Below are 18,415 nucleotides of genomic sequence, written 5' to 3' on the forward strand. Positions count from 1 at the left end.
GAACCTGTTAAAGTAGAAAAATATTTGGATAGACTAAGTGGAACATCCAAGAAGAGCTAAGCCTATGGACTCCAACCACTATCCAGAAGAATGATCAATTGGCTCTTAAGGTAGAGGAAAATAATAGGAAGAAGGGGGACTCAAATTTTAGAGGTAGAGGTAGAGGTAGAGGAAGAGGCCAAAGAGGGCATAGAGGTGGATACTAAGGCAAAGGTAATGAATAAAGAAACCAAGGTGAGTCTAAAATTGCCAAGTAGGGTAGTGAAATTACTCCAAGAGGGGGTTATAAAAGATGAAGAGTTACTCAAGGAGGCTCCAATAGAGGGAGAAGTTCTAGTAGAAGCAATTCATACTTTGTAAGTATGAAGTATTATACTTGTGGACAGTTGGGCCACCCTACCTATAGATGTCTTGACAAGTCCACTTCTTCAAATAGCGATAAGAGAGTTGCATATTCTCATAAAGACACAATGAGTTTTAAGGTATCTAAAGTGCATCATATTGAGTTAGAGAGGGTAGATAACTTAATGTTCAAAAGAATGTTGATTAGACAAGTAACCAAGGATGAACCCAAGCATAGGATGGGCCTTGTTTATAATTAGGTACAAGATTTTGGGCAAGGTGTGTAAGGTTATTGTGGATTTAGGCTCCACAAATAAAATGATATAAAAAGTGGCAATGGAAAAAATAAAGTTGATAAAGATACCTCATGTCAACCCATACAAGGTGACATAGTTGAACAAAGGGAAGAATGTGTTGGTGAATGAGAAGAGTTGGGTTGAGTTTTCAACTATAGGATATAAGGATAATCTATTTTGTGATGTGTTTCCTATGGATGCATACCATTTTTTTTTGGGTAGACCTTGGAGATATGACAAAGGTTCTATCTATGACAGAAAAGACAATTCTATTTCTTTCAAGAAATATTGAAGAACTTTCAAGATTCAGTCCCTATTGGAGGAAGATTAAACATAATCCAAGACCCCTAGTGTGTTGTTGAGTAGTGGGAAGGAGTTCATTAATGCCTTTCAAAATGAAGGTAGTTAAGGGTATGCCATTCTTCTTAAGCCTAAAGAAGAAGAGAAATCTAAACAAGAACCTTTACCAATTGAATCCAAGAGATGCTTGTGGAGTATAAGGATATTGTTAGTGATGGGACTCTTCTAACCTTACCACCTAGAAGAGTGATAAGTCATTGGATTGACTTTGTACCTAGTGCATCATTTCCAAATAAAGTAGCTTATAATATTACTCCAGATCATAAAAAAGAGGTAGCTAGACAAGTGCAAGGACTCCTAGATTAGGGGTTGATAAAGAAGAGCATTAGTCCTTATGTAGTTCCACTTGTTTTGGCATCCAAGAAGGGTGGAAAATAGAGACTTTGCACATATTCAAGGGCCATAAGCATGATAACTATAAGGTATAGGTTCTCCATACCTAGAACTGAAGACTTGATGGATATTCTTGGAGGGGCTCAATATTCAACAAAGTTGGATCTAAAAAGTGGCTATCATTAGATAAGGATAAAGGAGGGTGATGAGTGGATAAAAAATTGTAAGACCACAAATAGATTGTATAAATGTCTTGTGATTCCATTTGGGCTCTCAAATGCTCCTAGCACATTCATGAGGCTCATAAATGAAGTGTTGAAAGACTACACAAGGAGATTTGTGGTGGTATATCTAGATGAGATAATCATATTTACTAAAACAAGATAGGAACATCTCAAACATGTGGAGATGATGCTAAAGAAGTTGTATGAAGAGAAGTTGTCAATCAACTTGGAAAAATGTGAGTTTTTGAAATAAGAACTTGTATACGTAGGATTTGTGGTATCTAAGGGATCTTTGAAGATAGATCAAGATAAAGTTACAACTATCCAAAATTGGCCACCACCTACCGTAATGATAGAGGTAAGAAGATTCCATGGGTTAGCTCAATTTTATAGAAAATTCATTAGGAACTTCATTCATATTTGTGCACCATTTATAGACACTATTAAGGGTGGGATGAAGATCAATTTTAGATGGACCTCTAAAGAAGGGTAAGCTTTTGAAAAGTTAAAGGCACAAGTAGCAACACAACCTATCCTTGAACTACCTAGTTTTGATAAACTATTTACCCTAGAGTGTGATGCAAGTGGGATGTTAGTAGGGGGTGTGTTAAGACAAGAAGGTAAGTAAGTAGCCTTCTTCAATGAGAAACTAGATGAGTCCAAGAATAAATACTCTTCTTATGAATTGGAATTGTATTCTTTGGTTCAATCTCCTAGGAAGTGAAGGAATTACCTTCTACCAAGGGAATTTGTAGTGCTTTACTAACAACCAAGCCCTTAGCTACATTAGTACACAATTTTTTTTGAATAATAGACATTTGAAGTGGATGTAATATCTTCAAACATTCACATTCACCATCAAGCACAAGGAGGGGTAGCTAAACAAGGTTGTAGATGCACTAAGTAGGAGGATGTTGACCATTTAAGAAGTTCAACTACATAGAATTTGAAAAGAGAGTTTCAAGGAGCTCTACAAGGATGATGAAGATTTTGATAAAGCTTATAAGGTATGTTCTAAATTTCAGAATCATTTTCATTATTCTTTTGCTGATTATAATTTGCAAAGTGGGCTATTGTTCAAAGGAAACTAGTTATGTGTTCCTGAGGGTTCCATGAGAGAGAACCTTATCCAAGAAAAACATAATGGAAGACTAAGTGGTCATTTTGGTATCAACATGACCCTAGAGATAGTTCAAAGGTTCTACTATTGGCCAAAGTTGGCAAAAAATGTGACAAGATATGTGGAACAATGTGTACTGTGCATGAAGGAAAAATGAGGAGCTTGTAATGCAGGTTTGTACAAACCTTAACCAATCCCTAATAGGCCATGGGAGTATGTTAATATGTATTTCATTATAGGGTTACCTAAAACAAAATAAGGTTGTGATAGTATCTATGTTGTGGTGGATAGATTTAGCAAAATGGGTCATTTTATTCATTAAAATACTACCCATGATGATAGCCATATTGCCCACATATTCTTTAAAGAGATTTTCAGGATCCATGGACTCCCCCTAAACATTGTGTCAAATAGGGATGTCAAATTTATGAGCCATTTTTGGAAACCTTATGGAGTAGGTTGGGAACTAACCTATCATTTGGTTTAGCTTACCACCCTCACACTAATTGCCAAACTAAGGTGGTTAATAGGCTATTGGGTAATTTTTTAAGGTCCCTAACTAAGGAGTATGGTCAGACATGGGACATGATTATTCCTTAAGCAAAGTATGCATATAATGACAATGTGAACAAAATAACATGTAGGAGCCCATTTGAGATTGTTTATGGGATGCATCCAAGGATGTGTGTGAACTTATAGACCTTGGAGATATGGAGTATATAAGTATTCATGCTCAAGACTTAACTCAAACCATGAAGAAAATTCAAGAAAAGGTGAAAATGACCATATAAGAGACTACACAAAAGTTGAAGGCTAGAGTAGATGAGAAGAGAAAGGATGTTTAATTTGAAATAGGTAACTATGTCATGGTACATTTAAATAAGTCTAGGTTACAGAGGGAAGTGCCTAATAAACTATAGATGAAGAGGTTGGGACCCTATAAGATCTTAGCCAAATATGGGGCTAATGCATACAAGGTGGATCCACCTAGTGATTTGAACATCTCATTTATCTTCAATGTGGCAAAATTAATCAAGTTTAAGGGAACTTAAACTAATATAGATATGAATAGATGGGAGGTTTTCAAGGATGTAGCATCTGATGTCTTACCTTCCAAGACTCAATTAGAGGGAGAAAAAGTACTAGACTCAAGGGTTAAGACAACCACTAGACAAAAGGTATACATGGAACACATCATAAATTGGAAAGCTAAGCCATAGTTTGAGGAAATAGTGGTATTAGCTAAAAAGTTCCAAAAGTTAGGAATTTTTGATAAAATATTACCTACAAGAGTGACATGATTTACTTTTGTGGGGAGCATGGTGCAGGAGCACCTAGGTAAGGCTACATGGTAACCTAGGGTTCCTAGTCAAGTTTTGGCTTGTAGTGGTCTTAGCCAAGCCACTAGTGCAATAAGGGAACTGGTGATTCCTAGAGTGTGATTTAGTTATTAGGAGGTATAATTAGGTCTTTGGAAGTATTCAATGTTACTTGGTTGTCTAGTGTTGCTAGGTAATGTGTAATCATTGTCATCATTGTCAAATGTGGCATTTATGCATTTAGAGGGATAGATTGGACAAAGAAAGGGTGGAATGGTGGTTTCATGTTCTAAGGATCATATTCATGCATTTGGTAGAGTTTCATGAGGCTTTGACAAAATTTGGTCTAACTATGTAAGATGTTGTCAAGTTGCATGACAACTTTTGTTACAAAAAGTGCATCTTCAAGAAATGGGTGGAATAACCATTTAAAAGTGGTTTGGAAATGTGTGTTGGACCTATTTAAGGCCTCCCTTGACCTATGGTAGGGGTTGGATGATATTTTAAATAATATTTGGTTAATGATCATAGTGGATGTTATCAGTACATTGGGGAAACCCTTGTTTTTAGGCCTAAAATTAGCAACCCACTATACAAAAAGGTTGGGGAAGTGAGACTAGGTAAATCTCAAGGGTCTCCAAAAAGGGTGTCAAGATATGGAGTTTTTTTTCCACCTTGTTAAGAAATTTTATGAATTGTGAGCCAAAGGTTGTGATTGGAGGCCTAATTTCTTGTAGCCCTTTTAAGCCTAGTTTCAAGAAAATTACTGAAATTGACAAGGAATTTAATGTATTTTGGGTTGACAAAAAATGTTATAGACCCTATGATCTAGAGATAAACCTTCCTCTCTATTTTTAATGGGTTTTGTTCATATTTGATCATTTGATGTGGGTGAAGAAAGAAGATATTCATGAAGCTTGTTAGGGGTTGAGTGGATTTGATCATTAGTGTGGACATGTTGAAGAGGTAGAGGATTGGGGTTAGGATCCTCTTGAGTTAGGATTAGTAAGAACCCTAATAGGCTAGAGAAGTGGCCTGGACCTCAAGGTAAACTTTAAGAAAATTGCCTCCAAAAAAAGATATAAAATATTCGCAAATCTTTCATTATTTTGAAAAAACAAAATTATTTCTATTGGCGAATTTCTCAATTTTTTATTCTAAATATGATTAATATTGGTGATTATTTTTGAATCATAATTTTTTTTGTATAAAATATTGATGAATCTCAATAATAATAGGAAGTTCATTAATCACCATGGAATATTACAAATCAAAATTGAACATTTTTTTACCTCGTGGAATATTATGAGAATCATTACATATACTTCAAATCCATAGTGAAAAATAAATATTGGTGATATAGACTTAAAATAACTAATAATTATGATAATTATTGGTCAGTTCAATTTAATTTCTCCAATAATATATTATATTTTGGTAACTCAAATCTATTCATGTAATGAATATTGTGGTGAACATTTGAGTTTAAATTTTTTAATAAAATAAATTATTGAGCGATTTTAAATATTCTAGAACTAAATTTTATATAACTATGGTGATTTAGGTTGTATCAAATCTTAAATTATTAGCCAAATTACTAGCCAAAAAATTCTAAAATTAGCCAATTTACGAATATTAGCCACTAAATTATACCCTAGGCCTGGTGTACACCCTAACGGAGGTAGGGTTGAAGAGAAAGACGTGTTCTTACATCGCATACTCTACTTGAACCTATGACTTTATATGATAACCAATTAAATGTAAAAAGTCTTAACTTACATTTAGATGAGTTGTATTCTAACATTTGTTAATACCTTAAAGATAAATCTTAAGGAGTAGATAGAAGATATACGTCTTAGATACATAAATGCATCCTTAGTATATCTTCTATCTGCTCCTTGGTATTCACATACTCCAATCTAACCTCTTTGTCTTGAACCAATTCCCTTATGAAATGATACTTGATTGCAATGTATTTTTTCTTTAAGTGCATCACTAGATTTTTGGATATATTAATTGCACTTATGTTATCATAGTAGATAACCAATGGTTCCTTTATTTCTTCCTTCATTCTTGACATTATTTGCTTGATCCATATTATGTTAGAACAATTAACTACTACAAAAACACACTCTCCTTCTATTGTGGATTAAGAAATGCAATTCTACTTCTTGCTTGTCCAAGACACTAGCCTCTTTCCAAGAAATAATGCACCTCCACTACTACTATTTTTGTCATCAATGCTTCCTACCAAATCTATATTAGTAAAGGCTCTTAACTAAAGATGTCCTCATTTCTTATACCATATATGACCCATAATATTCAATTCCTTTTAGATGTCTCAAAATTATTTTGATTGTCATCATGTGATGTGCTTTATGATTAGAAAAAGTTCTTGCAATTATGCCAACTACCACTGCAATATCAGGTCTGGTGTGATCTACATACTGAAGTTTCCCAATCATTGATTTATAAGTAGTGTGATTTACCTCCTTTGAATCATCATTCTTTGAGAGCTTATGTCTAGTAGACATAGGTGTCCCAACTAGTTTAGAATCTTCCACTCCAAATACTTTCAATATTTCCCTAATGTGTTTTTATTGAGTGATGTATATCCCATCTTTCATCTAATGAACTTGTAGACCCACAAAGAATTTATTTTCTCCAAACATAGACATTTCAAATTCTTTCCTCATTTCTTTAGAAAATTCCTTGCATAGCATTTCATGTACACCAAATATGATATCATCCACAAATATTTCTACAAGAAATATCTTGTCCTATGGTCCTTCCTTAATATACAAATTTCTATTATCATTTATCTTTTCTATTATTTTTAATAGATATCCATCAAGTATTTCATACCATGCTCTAGGAGCTTTCTTAAATCTATATAAAGCTTTATGAAATTTACATACCATTTTTCTTTGGCTTGGATCAATGAAACCTTCAGGTTATTTAATGTATACTTCTTCTTCTAAGATTTCATTCAAGAAAGATGATTTAACATCCATCTGATATACTTTGAATCCCTTTTGTGTTGCATATGCTAGAAGTATTCTAATTCCTTCAAGTATTGCAATATGGAAAAATGTTTCCCCATAACTAATACCCTCTTCTTGAGCATAACCTTTGTACACAAGTCTTGCCTAGTTTCTTGACACATCTCCTTTCTCATTCAACTTATTTCTAAATATTCATTTTGTACCAATCACATTTTTATCCTTAGGTCTAGGAATAAGAGACTAGGTTTTATTCTTTTCTATTTTCTCAATCTCTTCATTTATTGACTCTATCCAACTTTCAATTTCTAAAGTATCTTTTATAGATCTAGGCTCAAATGCACTAAGTAAACATGCATCTTTTAATTTTTACCTTGTCAATAGGCCTTATGTTTGTCCTTTAATTATTTCTTTAGGTGCATGATGTCTTCTGACATATTTTTCACGTCTTGGATATTTCTGTCTTAACTCTAAATTTAGTTCACTTGGCTCTCCAAGATCTTCATCCTTTTTCTTTGGCTCCTCAAACTAATCTGGCTATTTCTTGAGTGCCTCTAAGTGTGACTCAGGTTGCACTACCTAGGCTTGCAACTTGGGTTGAACTATATGTGACTCGAGTGCCTTTGTCTATGACTCAAGCTAAACTACCACTAAATTGTTTGGTACACTAGGTTGGTGAATGGATTCAAAATTCTTAGGTAAATTTTTAGGTTCCTCTTCATAATAGATAAACTTTCTATAGTCTTCAAGCTCTTTGATGCTATGTTCTTCACTTCTTTCTACAAACTCATCAATCTTTACATGGGCACTTTCTATGACTTTGTGATTAGTAAGATTCAAACATTTGTATGCCTTGCTTCTATTTGAGTATCCTAGGAATATACCCTCGTCACATTTTTCATTAAGTTTCCTTTCCTTACATCTTTTAGGATATAAAATTTTCTTTGAAATACTCTAAGATAACAAACAATAGGCTTATACCATACCACATTTCATAAGGTGTTTTGTTTGTATCCTTCTTTAGTTGAACTCGATTCAGTGTATGTACTATTGTGCTGATTGCTTCTCTCTGATATTTTGGTGCAACATTCTTCTCTTTCAATAGTGTCCTTGCACATTCCTTGCTGGATCTATTATTAAATAGATAATACTGAGACAAGAGGTGAATTAGTATTCTACAATTTTTTTCCACAACTAAATATTGTTAATTATTTTATAACTTGCATATGAATGTAAAAAAATAATGTTGAGCAATAAATATAACCATGCACATAGATAACTCATAACACCATTTTTTTTAAACTAGGGAATCCCACTAGATGATTCACTAAAAAAAAGGATCTTGTTAAGGATATTGACCCTATTAGGAGTCTATGAAGTACATATAGTGTCTCGAGTCCTTGTTAGGAGACTAGGCCTTGTTAGAAGCCTCAACCCTATTAGGAGTTGGTAGAACAAATAAAATGTATGCAAGAAGAGCCCACTCCTCTAACATGTAATTATATAATTCAATTCTTCACAAGAATAGATATACATATAATACTTTTTGCCTATTATACTTCACACTTCTTCTGCTCATACATTAGAACTCACATCAAATGAAGCTCACATAACATTCTCACAATAGTTCGCATGTCATATACATCTCACATATGGCACACACATTTTCTCACTAACTGTGCAAGAAAAGATCTGTACTTATACCTTGCACATTTACAAAATGTTACTAAATTGGCCTTCGTGTCTTCACATGCTTGACATAATATACAATATATTAGGGAATAATATCCACATAGTCATCTTATCATGACTTAGTAATTATTTCATAACTTAAATAATTATTAAGGCCATACAATACAATTCTCTATTGTTCTCTATTCTACACTATTAAATACCCGCACTGGTATCTTAATCATAACTCTTTTTGTACTATCTACTATGGGTTTCACAATGTATGCCCCATTTTAGTCAGAAATGGGGACCCTCTTTATTTTTGGGCTTTATTCAGGGCCCTAGTTAGGGTTTGAGTCATTTTGAGGCTTTTATCTAGTATCCCAGTTTGTGTTCAAATCTTGATTGAGGAACCTAGAGGCTGAGGAATCAAAATTCTAAAATAACAAGACATTTTGCAAATTTTAAGCACACCAGGTGCACCTCCCTACGTGCACTAATGTGCCAAGGGATGGCTAAGTTTTATTTGCATGTAATTATGTGTAGCTATGTAATTGGCACACTTGCGTAGCTATGTAATTAGCACACCTACATAGCTATGCAGGAGATGCCTAGGCCATTTAAAAGGGGGATCGTCCTTCTCCCCTACCTTATATTTCATTGTGCATTCTCTTCCATCAACAGATCCTAGTCGTAGCTCCAACATCTATGAGATATACTAGCATCTTCTTCATCTTCCTTGGGTGAGAAAATGGCACCGAAACCTATAATCTTCAAATTCCAAGGCATTTTGACAAAGCCAAGGTTTTTAGATGACTACTTAAACATCAATGATAGTAATTAATGGCATACTAATTTGGAGGAATTCTCGAAGATTTGTAACAAATCCACTAAGAGGTCTACTATGGTCTTTGCTTTGATTCATTCAGGGTTAGTGAATGCAGCTTCACACTTGGTGTTGGTACAATCTTTAGAGCTTATAATGACACTTGTAGAACACTTTGTCCCTAAAGAGAGGGTTGTGGAGAGCATAACAAGAGAGATCATTCTTGATCTTTGACATGACAAGATTGAGAAAGTATTTGATCTCCCACATGTAGATCAATTCATCAAGCTTACCTATGAGCAAGTAGAAAGGTGGTACTAGGAGCATATTGAGGAAGCCTCTAAGATCATTCAATCATCCTACCTGATAGAGAAGAATCCTTTGGGAAATAAGATTGGTAAAGTTGACATGACCAGAGGATACATGAAAGAAGACATTGGATATTCAATTATACTTTTGAGTAGGGTTATGGGTCTATCGACAGCCGAACATTTGAACATCTTTATGGTACATTTTATTGAGACCATCAAGATGGCTAGGATGCGACTTGATTGGGCCTCTACTTTGAGTGAAAATTGGTGTAAATAGTTAGAGATGATAAATAATAAAAGGAAATTATACATGACATCCTACTTGGTTTACTTGTTAGCTACAAGAGCGAGAGACTATCTGGGGCTATACAAGAGAGGCAACATGCAGGATCCTAATGTCTGGCCATATATTGTCTATCCTCAACTAGTAAGGAAGAGGCTCTCAGAGTAGAGAAAGGAATATAGAATTGTTAATGATGCTTTCATATTTGCCATAATCAAATTCATAGAAGGAGATTATGTGAAGAGATTATCAAATGATACAGTGGCACAAATAATAGTACTTAGATCATACTAAATTCAATTCAAAACATCTACATGTATGAGGGTAGTTGGTACCACTCTCAACCTAAAAATGCTCCCAAGGTATCCTTGTAATAGACTTGTTTTCTTAGAGATCGCCTAACAATTCTTGTCTAAATATGACAGAGTTAGGAAACAACATAAACATTGTTGAACATGGCCTCTAACCATAGGACCTTTTTGTGTGCTTCAAAAAAAACATATTTCATCTTTTGAGTGTAAATGGGACTAGTATCCCTTAGAAGAGTACAATTCTCCAAGGCCATGTTCTGAAAACATCGGGAGAGTATAGTATCTAGTAGGCAAAGAATTCACACATGAAGAAGCTATTGAAGACCATTGGATGAATGCAAAAAATGACTATGATATTTGAATAAGGGAATATTGTAGATTAACTTTGTACATGGCAGAAAAGGCCTTAAAAATAAAGATTTCATTGAAGATATTACAACAAGACTCAAGGGAGTTTCTTGATCCTTTGTTCAATTTAGATAAAATTGGGGAACAACCCATTATGAATGTTGAGGTTGATAGAGAAGAGAATTCAAAAATTAACCATAGGGCAAGGAAAGTCATTAAAATGACACAAGATTGGATCAAGAAACTATTTAAACTTGATCCAATACCTAAAACAATAATCTTTCATGCACATGCCTATCTAGCCAAAGGTAGAGGGAAGAAAGTCACCATCCCTACCTTTTTAGCTCAATCTCCTATAAGACTTGAAATGGTGTACAAACTTGAAAGACTAGTTGGATACTATCATGCTCAAGAGAGAAGAGGAAAGGGAAAAATAAAGAGGAATTCTCCTCAAAGAGTGGAACCTAAAGAAGGTGAAATCCTGACACCTCCATAAGAAGAAGAAAACATACGAGGGTCAAAGAATATTGAAGCCACACAAGCCAAGGGTGATCCTCAAGTGACACTAGTTGCACTAGGCCAAATAGAGGTAGAGGTTGAAGTTCAAGAGGTCTCCCTACTTCATCAAATAGAACAAGCATCCCCCTTTATTCCTAAAAAGAGAAGAAAGATTAGGACTTCAGTCAAAAAGAGGCAAAGGGTGATTAGGAAAGTAATTCCTATCCCATCCATCCCTAAATCTTTTCTTGAAGAAGATGAAGAGGATGATGATGATGATGATGTACCTTTGAATAGGAGGACCTAGCTAGCTAGAGCCATAGAATAGGAAAGAAGAAGAAGTTCTATGATTACACCCCCATCAATCCCAGAAGAACCTCTACAAACTACCACATCAGATGATGAAATGCAACAATGGATTGATGAGTAGGATGTTGAGGGGACTGATGTCTTTAAGATGTCAGATTTTGATTTCTTACCCATAGGAATTGAATTGGTTGGGGATAAAATTTGAGATACACCAACTAACCAACCTCAACAAGAGGATTGGACTCATATTCCCCCTAAGTCGCAAGGACCTGAGATGGTTCCAGAATCCTAGTTACAAGTCACATTTTGTGTTGATAAGGGATTGGTCACCCCTCTACCATTAAACATAGGGAAAGAATGAGTTCAAGGAGAATGCAAGGAAGAACACCAAAAAGTATTCACCAATGAAGTGTTAGAAGAGGAACAAATAGGTGAGAAACCTCAACAAGCTTCCTAGGACATAGAGGTGAGAACTGTGGGCTCTACCAAAATAAAGACTACAGAAGAAGAGCCATCACAAAGGGAAAAAACCTCAAAGAGGACTGATGAAGGAAAGGGAGTAGCTAAAATGACTCCATCATCCTCAAAAAGAAAGACCTTGGTGGAGTGGATCCCAAGATGGTTACAGAAAGAAATGATAAGAAATAAGAAGCAACAATTCAATGTAGATGAGGAGGATATGATAGAGTTAATTGAGGTTCTTTAGAAACTTGGGTCTCCATTAAAGGATGTAGAAGCATTAGCTCTTATCAACAATGATTAGATCCAAGATTTAATTGCATATGTGGCTATTCCTCCTCTTGATATAGAAATAGAATATTTGGATCCACAAGACAATCAAATCAGATTGCTTATTCTTGGAAAGCCTACATTGGATACAACTAAGTTGATGGTCACAATGGGAATGAAAGAAGTATTCAAAAGTTTAGAGCAAGAAGGGATAAAAATGATAATACTTCAAAGAAAAAATGAAATCCTAAAGGGATATTTAACCAAATTTGTTGGTCTATTAGATCCTGAACACCCCAAAGATACTTTAAGCATAATAGTTGGAAGGAGAGATAGGGGGGTAGTAATATTGGATCCATTTTTGAATGCCTGTCAGTAATGGTAGGAAAGTTTTGAAGAGAAGGGTGTACTCATAATTCAAGGGAATCTAAAGCTACTACATGTGATGTAGAAAAATGTGGATAAAATGGTAGCAATCTTGAATCAAGATTTCAATCTTATGGATGAGGTACATACCTAGTGAAAGGATTTATAGGTATTACAGGTAATAAAAGGCCAGAGATATAGAATGCTCATGGATGTATATATGGAAAAAGAGTTAGATTTAATTGATGATTGGAATGAGAAAATAGTGGATACTAATAAAGTAATGGAATCATTACATGCAAAGATCCATCAACTCAAGGACCAAGGCCAAGAGAAAATTTTGGAAGTAGAGAAGCACTATAGTGATGCATGGGAGAAGTTGATACCTGTAGAGATAGTAGTCCAAAAATTTAGGAAGGTTTTTGAAGAAGTTTCTACCGATGAAGATATTTGGCAAGCATTAAGGACAAAAGAAGCTTTTCTAGAGTTGGATACTAAACTAAGGGATTTGTTGAGACCCGTATTAAGGTAGATAATTACTAGCAGAAGGTCAAAGATAAATATAATACCTTAGATTTACTAGATGTAGTAAAGGTTTTCAAAATAATAGAGAAATTCAAGGGTAAGCATCCAAACATAGCTCTGGTATGAAGGGGGACAAAACCCAAAAGCCATAATTTTAATTTTGACATTTAGTGAAATTTTGCAATTTTGGACCCTTGAGTTACACTACTGCCCTAGTGCACCAGGTGCATTGGTGTGCTTTTTTCAATAATGTATTGGAAGAATTTTGGAGAAGTTAAAGGTATGCTTATTCAGAGGCACATCGATAGTTAACTGCTAGTTCCAAAAATAGAGCTTTCCATGTATCAGAAATGCATTCTAACAATAGTTTAATTCTAAAAAACACCTAGTAAAGATAGAGCTTCTATTTTTGGCACTTCCAGATACTCCTACATCAACTGAAGGCTCTCTTCTTCTTATTTTATAATTTTTTTGTTTTAAAACATGTAAAGGCTCATGCATCCAATTAATGATATATAAATGGATCAAGTGCTACTTAGCACAAGTATTATAGTTAGTTTGTACATAAATAGATATGTTTTATTAGTTTAGAAGCATATCATTGCATGAAGATATCTCTCACTCTCAACACAAATTGAAGAGATGGTTTTTTATAAATATGAGATTGTAACATTTAATCAAGGTCGCCATTATTTTGTAATAATATATGCTTTTGGTGCTCACATTTGGAGTGTAGTGATTCTTGCCTAAGTGTGTCATATTTTTTGTGAATGTATGTTCATGGAATTGTGATTGAGCCAAAATTTTGTTGCATTATTTCTAGTTGTGCGATCTTTTAATTCTAGTGTTTACTATGGTTTTACAAATTTTGTTGATGTATCTAGTTCGAGAAGAGATCACCATCTTTGTTCCTTCATAGATTTTTGTCTCACATGAGCATCCTTTCCATGGCCTTGCAATCTAATGAAAATTAAAACATCATACGGCTATTGAATTTCTCACAGACGATTACATCAATGGAATTAAAGAAGTGGTACTCCTATTTTTATTGGTTACTGATTGATCTTTTCAAAGGCTTGATTCGCAAATGCATTGTTTCCATAGTTTATGTCCATTAGGTTTTACTTTTCATGGTATTTTCTTTAACTTCTTGTTACCCTATCCTCATTATTTTCTTTACTAACCCCTTGTTAAATTAGGAATTCATTTTAGTTGCATTATTAGATTACATTTGTTGAAAATCATAAAAAATACAAAAACATAGTTCCTTTTGCTTGTTTTATTTTGAAGAAGTGAACAAATTCAATATCTTATCTAAAATTATTAGAACCAGCAAAGGCCTCTTCATGAAAATTCACATTTATCTTCAACTGAGTGGATTCTAGTAGGTCACAAGATCACCCAAAACCTTTCAGTTTACCCTCAAGATTAACTTTTCAAGAGAGGAGTTCGAAAGGATTCCTACCATTAAGCATCGTGCAAAATGACAGCTCAACACTATCAATACACATCTATGCACTAACACATGTCATCATGAAACTTTCATGAATATTTTCTTAACTACACATAAGATAACTCTAAATGAGTTATCTATACACATCATATCTTCTCTTTGTACTAGTGTAAATTGTCTAACACTTGGACAATTTTCTAACTCTAAATGCATAAATGAAATGTTGAATGTATGTTTCCATAAATGACAACCATCAAGACATCTATCCTACCATATTGCCAAAAATCCCCCCTTTGGTATTAATGAAAACATTTGAGAAAATTTTATAAGTCCCAAAATGATGTCATATATGTCAAAAATAAATAAAAGTAACTACACACAATTGCCTTCAAAACATAACAATTTTATTCATGTTTTGATGGATAATTACATTCCTTATCACTCCTTTACATTAATACATACATATGCTCCCCCTTACATATACATGTACATCTATACAATTTTCCATTACATAATACTCTGCCCCTTTGACATCAATAGAAAAGATACCAAAATCTATATACAAAAATTTGGGTGTTCTACTATTGATCAACTTATTATTTTGGAAAACAAATCTACATAAATAACCTTTAGTCTTTCTATCTCTTTCTTCTAGTTCTCCTAAATTGTCTCTGAGATACTAATTAGTGCACAAAGTGCATAGGGTGCCACTTCAATTGCACTTAAGTTAGTATAGGAAAAATTGTCATAGGAAGCCTTAGATGTAAAACATTCCAAAAGTTTCCTCTACAAAATACTTATTTTAGATGAATTTTTTAATCTAATACTAGAGAATATTCTTGTTGCTTTCGCTTTATCAAATTCCAAGTTTTTTATCATACCATATATCTTCTCCACTTTTAATCCATAGTCTTCAATACTGAATTTTGGGAGTTATAACTTGACAATGAGTGATTCTAGTTTACTTAGCTTACCTTCTATCTAACTCTCAAAGTCTGCAAGGTACTTGTATGATTGTGCACATTTTCCATACAATCTTTTCCATTAATCAAATTTATTTCTTAGTCCCTTGATGTTTCCTTCAAGTGCCTTTAGATCATTGTACACATTGGTGTACAATATGTTAAATAGTGTTGCATCATGTTTTACCTGAGCTTGTATGAAGCTACTTCTACTAAAGTTGAGAATTCCTTATCAAAGGTTTTCACCAACTCCATGGCCTTCAACTACAAGTCTAGAATAGCTATAGTTGTAGAAACTTTTGTTTTCATTCTGTTCAAGACTGCAATTAATGTCTTCTCCAAAGACTTTACTAATTTGTTCTTTTCAAACAACTTACTCAATGTGCTCATCAAACCTTTCTGATCTTCATCATTTAATGTCACTACTGCTACTACTGATGGATTGGATATTGATGCTACAATAGATATAGTTTCTAGAGCTACAAAGGTATGTCAACCTCATATTGGAATACTGCTTTTCCTATTTCTAGCTCCACATGTTTTAGATTGGACAAGAATTTTGATTCCTACATCACAATCTTCCATTTCTATTTGAGTTTAGAATCTTCAGTTGACTTCTTCCTTCTCTCTTCCTTTGTCTTCTTTCTTTCCTCTTCCTCTTTCCTTTTCTTTTCTTCCTCTACTTTCATTTTCTTTTCTTCTTTCTTTTCTCTTTTTATCCTTTCTTTTCTTATTGCCTCTGCCTCTTTCTTTTCTTCTTCTTCTTCATCATTAGAACTAGAGAATGTAGTGATTTTTCCAAAAATAGATTAGCCAAATGTTGCAAAATGATTTTTTTTTTTTGTATCAATAGTTATGCACATACTATCCACTTGCATGGATTTAGTACCCATGATGATATGTGGTGGTGAGAGTGCATGCTATGTCTCTTCTACTTTTTCGTCTTCCATGGAAGGTGTATGTACTTGTACATATATTGGACTCTCAAGTTTAGACTGTGCACTCACCTTAGACACAATAGTCATATATTCTACAATTTCCTCCTTAGTTTCTTTCCTAACATCCTCATAATTCCTCCCATGAGAAGAATTTATCTTCCTTTGTTCCTCAAAAAGGCTCAATACCCTTCAAAATTCTATCTAATTCCTCTTTTGAGTAAACATTACATAGTTTATTTATCATTTTGATCCTCCTATTCATATCTTCCTTTGATAGTCTCATTTTCCTATTTACAAGCCTATTATACAAATCCTCTGGTATCTTATTCTATATATTTTCAAACCTTTTGTTTCTCAAAATCATGTTCCTTATAATAATATTTTCTAACTGCCTTCTATCCATATTACTATACAAATCATAATATTTATTCAACTAAACAAAATTGTCATCATTAATAATTTGCATGTTAAGGTTTTCTACCTTTAGCTTCCATGCTTTTTTTTTATCTATTGTTCTTCCTTCTTGTGCATTCTAGACTTTTGGTCTATCTTCTATTTCATCCTTGAATTCCTCAGAATCACTAACTTGCATTTTTCTTCTCCTCTTTCTAGGTCCATTAGTGGTCTTCTTGACCCTTTTCTTGGTTTCTAGTGCAGGTTCATGCTTCAACTTCACAAATCTCTCTCATTTCCTTTGCACAATAGATGATTCAACCTCTAGCTATCTTCTATGCTAATCACTCCTTGTTTTGATTGGTGGCACTAGTGCAACTGCTGCATATAGTGCAATTGGTGCTTGTGCACATGGTTGTGTTAATGTCATGCCATTTGTAGGTCTTGCAACTACAATGGGAGTTTTTTCCAACACCTTAGTATGTCCACTAGCTTTCATCTCCAACATAATGCCTTTAATCTCATCAAACTCCTTTTGAGTCATGCCAGATTCCTTGAGAATTGATTCTATCTTTTTCTTGCTTTCTTTGTTGTATAGTTTAGAATGAATTATTCTCATTTTTTCTTCATAAGTACCCCATCTAGGGCATTCAATTTCCTTCTTAGATTTAAGTATAATTTTTGTATATCCATCTATGAGCTCAATGCTCATCTCATAACCCATAGGCTCTATAAACTTAACTCTAGGAATTACTACTTCCATGTAGGTGCTGTCATTTTCCACCATGAACAATAATTCATCCTTGTATTTCTCAACCATAGAGGGAGGTATCATATGCCTTTGTTTCATCTCAAACTATAAACTCTTCATCATTTTTTTGATGTCATCATCTCTGACATTTCCTAATTTAGATCTATAGCATTGAGTAAACAATTTCATTGCACACTCAATGCTATCCCAATTTATTAATCTAGGAAACTTCCTTGTAGCATAAAAGAATAGATGAGTCAGTAGGGAATCAAATATATAGACTACATTCTTTGTCCTTTTAATCATTGAAATGTTATCCAATAGTTGCAATTTGACAATCTCACATAAATTGACTTTTCTTCCTTGCATAGTCATTACATAGGTTGCAAGAAAAAATCTAGTTGGTACTAAGTTAACCCTTGATCCATGGTTTAACTTGTACCCTAATATCTTGGTTAATAACTTTACTCCTTTATCTTGAATGGAGTCAACTTTAATATTTCTTCCATCAAACCTCTTGTTTAGGTTTGTCTCAATCATCTTCCTCACATTCTTCTCATTAACAAGATTGCTACCTTCATTACTCAATCCTGTGATGTTGTGAATTAGTTCATTGTCAATGACAATCTTCCCATCTCCTAACCAAAACATAACATCATGTACCCTACTCAAAATGATTTGGGTCTAATCATGGTTGTCAAAATCCATATAAAACATATACTTTACCAAATTAAAATTCTCTAGA

Source organism: Cupressus sempervirens, chromosome 4, assembly GCF_028749045.1.
Source record: "Cupressus sempervirens isolate cs-2001-9-10 chromosome 4, ASM2874904v1, whole genome shotgun sequence".
In the NCBI taxonomy this organism is placed as follows: domain Eukaryota; kingdom Viridiplantae; phylum Streptophyta; class Pinopsida; order Cupressales; family Cupressaceae; genus Cupressus; species Cupressus sempervirens.